At 35.2% G+C, this 4,059-nt stretch overlaps 1 pseudogene; it reads left to right on the top strand.

The window, feature by feature from the left end:
- The first annotated feature begins 223 nt into the window (after nt 1-223).
- On the top strand, nt 224-3,492 carry LOC134239841 (uncharacterized; annotated as a pseudogene).
- The last annotated feature ends 567 nt before the right edge of the window (nt 3,493-4,059 follow it).

Here is a 4,059-nt window from a genome sequence, read left to right as displayed (position 1 = left end):
ATGAACAATCGCCCAGAAAATCAGAAATATTGCGTATGTAAGGGCAATGTTAGCAGCGAATACAATAAAACCTTAAAAGAACATAATCTGAAAATTTCAGATTAATTGGCTGAGTATTTACGGAGATATCTGAAAAATCTCGATCTGCCCCGGCTTTTAATTTGCCCCGGCCCGGGTTTGCCTACCCATTTTACCAACACTCCATCTTAATGTCAGATCGATAATGTCAAAAACATCTGAACTTCGACTTTTAGCATCTAAATCTAAACCAGCAGTGATAGGAGTTATAGAAACATGGTTAGATGAATCGGTTTTGGACAGTGAGATTAACATAGATGGTTATTCTATTCTTAGGAGATCGGTGTCGAAGCGGAGTGCAGACCTGCCTACCCTTTTCGTTTCAAGGGTGTAATTTCAGACAATTTTTGGTGGAATTTCAGAGGTAAAAGCGTAATGTTTCATGTTTTCCTATTTTGTTGTTGTACTATAATACTTTTTTTTCTTTCAAACCCACCTAAATTGTACATTACACAACAAACCTAACGTATACTTTTCTTTTTCGAATAATCTTTTGGCGAAAAAGTGTTGTTAAATGCCAGTATCCTATATTAAACTCAAATCATCCGCAGACTTTTATGAAACATTTGGTCAATTTGTATCAAATCACTTATTGGAAGGCTTGCGTTTGTATGCTTATACAAATTGTACATAATAACACACTTTTTTTTCTTTTTAACACTCATATTTCTCTATCTTGTCCATAGCAACGTTAAAGCAATGTAAAAATGAACTTGAGCATAGAAATGGTTGTTAATTTTGCAATATCATTTAATAGTTAACGAAGCAGTTTCTTCTCGTGTTCTTCGAATCCTCGCCTGCGTGGTGCAGTAGTTAAAGCGTCTGCTCTAATGTCGCGAAGTAAGGAGTCCATCCCGAATCTTCGACAAACCGGTTTATATAAATATAATTATAAGTTTTTTTTAACTACAATTCATCGTTTTATTTAAGTAGGTCGTACTTTCATTCTTAAATGTAAACATTAAAATTGAGAAAAAAACCAGAAGTCTCTGTCGAGACTGAAGCTCTACTGGTTTGTGCTTATAGCAAAGGTAGAGAAAAGTTCTTAAGCAGTTGGGAATTGAAACATTACAACAGCAATAAAAAATAATCATCATTGATTAAGTCTCCTTATGTTCTTAGTGTAGTCTACTTGCATGTCACATTATATTATAATCAGACGTAAACTGTATTTGGAGTGGCATTTTTAGAGTATTTAACAGAAATTTAATAGAAGCCTTTAACTTTATTAGTATAATAAGATCCAAAATGCATCAACTTTCAAAGTTTGATAATATTTAGCCTGTTAAAACTTGATATATTATAATTATAAAATAGCATAAGTAGGTTACAGTGACCTACCTTGTGAATGGAATTTTCTGAGGACTCAAGATAAATAAATTGACAAAGACTGATGATTCAATTTAATAAGTATCTGAGGTATTCAAAACAAGGTCACCATGACCTACTTTTTGGTCAACATTCTGTAAAAACCGAAGATGCATCATTTGACGAAGTTTGACGATTCTAAGCCACTTAGTACCAAAGATATTTCAATATAACCATCAAGTGCCTGAGACAATCAAAATAAGGTCACCGTGACCTACTTCTTGTTGGACATTCAGTGAAACCTAAAGATGCCAAAACTGACAAAGTTTGATAATTCCGAGCCAATTTGTACCAGATATAATTAAATATAGCCATAAGATATCAAAAGTAGGTCACAGTGACCTACATTTTGGTCGACGTTCTCCGAAAAACCAAGGTGCCTCAACTGACAAAGTTTGATGATTCTAAGCTGATATGTACCTGAGATATTTACATGCAGGTCACCGTGACTTACTTTTTGGTCGACATTCTCCGAAAACCCAAGATGCCTCAACTGACAAAATTTGACGATTCTTAGCCAAGAAGTGCCTGAGATACTTAAATATAGCCATAAATGTCAAAAGTCGGTCACTGTGACTACGTTTTGCTCGACAATCTCTCAAAACCCAAGATGCATCAACTGACAAAGTTTGATGATTTTAGGTCAAAAAGTATCGGATATTTAATTATCGTCACAAAATGTTAAAAGCTCGTCACTCTCCAAAAACCCATGATGAAGCGAATCACAAAATTTGATTATTGTAAGCCAATTTTTCTCCCCATAGGTAAAAATCTTAGGGAAATTTTTGATGACAGTGGGGCAGCAAGTGCACCTTATAACACAGCTCTGAAGGTCCAAATATGTGGTTTGGGATAAATCTCAGCATACAGAAATGCAAGTGGGGAGCAAAAGCAATCCCTTACCATGGGGATAGCTGACGGAACCATGGCAGCTAAAGGAATGTTGTATGATGTGTCGAAGGTCAGTTCGCTCAAAGTGGGAAGCACTGTGATGCTTCTCAATGTCATCTCAAGAGGGAAAATAAAACCATTGTGATGACGAACAGATCAAAACTGTTAGTGATAGGACCCTTTGCAGAGCCGATCCCAGCTCAGCTACTACAATTGGAATTGGCCTGTCCACCACCATCTGAATTGGTGGCCATCAGCAAGATAAAATCATCCCCCACAAAAACCATGGTGTCCATCAGAGGGCAGGTGGTTTCTGGAAATTAAAACTGATCATTTAACATATTTTCCTGCCAAAATATGGCTGAAATATTGCCGACTCGGCGTTAAACACCAATCAATCAATCAGAAATGATATAAGGTTTTTATATTCTTTTACTCTCTCTCTCTCCCTCCTGTGTCTGTATATTCATATATATGTGTGTGTGCATCTTTATCATGCAAATAAGAGTTCTTACAGGAGGAAATAGAAAGGACAGCAAAAGTAAATGGGGAGGATACGCTAGTTAGGAGTTTGAAAATAAAGGATGAAACGGCTCCCTGCAAGGTGTCCTTATGGAGGGAACTCAACAAAAGTAAAACTGCCGTTGGGAGTCATCCGGAGATAACACATTTCATCGTTCAGGTGTACAATGAGGAAAAGTCTCTACCACGTCAAGGTCCAAGTTGCTGGAAAGGGAAACTTTTATATGAATTATATTTACTAAATTTCCCATTACCTTTCATACTTCTTTGCCTTCCTTTGCCAAAAATATGGATTACTTTACATCTATACATATGTATGGAAGAACCATACCCTTAATTAATTCAGTATCACTGATCTACACTTTCTAAATTCTTTTCTTGTAGTCAATCGCTGCCCCAGATATTGTGAAAAAGGTCACATTCATAGCCTTTGAGATGGTGGAAGGTGGATGCCTCTCCTTAACTGGAGACCAGGACGATGGGGAGTACCCTGAGTTTATCATAAAGAGTGTCCTGCTCGCAAAAGCAATCCAGTGTAAACCACAAGATGTGGAAACCTGTTTGCTTACAAAGTTACCAGTCCAAGCTCAAGTAACTATCAAAGAAAAGAAATCAAACAGATTCAGATGTTAACTGAGTACCGTAAATGAAGTAATATATTTTGAAAGTTAAATTCAGACTGTAAATTACCCTGCATTTATTATTGTAAAATGATAAAGTACCTTGCGAAAGTTTCTTTATTGTAGTTTTATCATCAAATTCCTCAATTATTTATTTTATTGATTATATTAGTACAATTTTCAAGAAATTACTGTCATCCCTTGAAGCAAAAGAATTTACAAAATGTGATTTATTTTCTTTTAATCTATATATGCTTTTGTATATATTTGTGACGAAGTAGAAGTAGAAACTGGGTAGTGAAATATTTCAGATTGCTTTATTGTTTTTGCAAACACTTGGTTGTAAAATTTCAAAGAATATGTAAATTACTCGTTTTGAATTTTGTTTTTTAAGTCAAATTTGTAATCCAGTTAATTTTCTGTACTGATGAAGATTCCTATATTTATAAAGCTGATGAATGCTTTACACATTTTCTCAGATATCGAACTTCTAAACACAGACCAGATTTTTTGTCAAATTGTGTGTAATCAGACCTCGTGTTTTGATATCCCGTGAAGCAAAAGAATTTTATTTTCGAAA

Source organism: Saccostrea cucullata, unplaced genomic scaffold, assembly GCF_032062105.1.
Source record: "Saccostrea cucullata isolate Sc308-1 unplaced genomic scaffold, CSIRO_AGI_Scuc_v1 ctg1090, whole genome shotgun sequence".
Classification (NCBI taxonomy): domain Eukaryota; kingdom Metazoa; phylum Mollusca; class Bivalvia; order Ostreida; family Ostreidae; genus Saccostrea; species Saccostrea cuccullata.
This window is presented reverse-complemented; position numbering and strand designations above follow the sequence as displayed.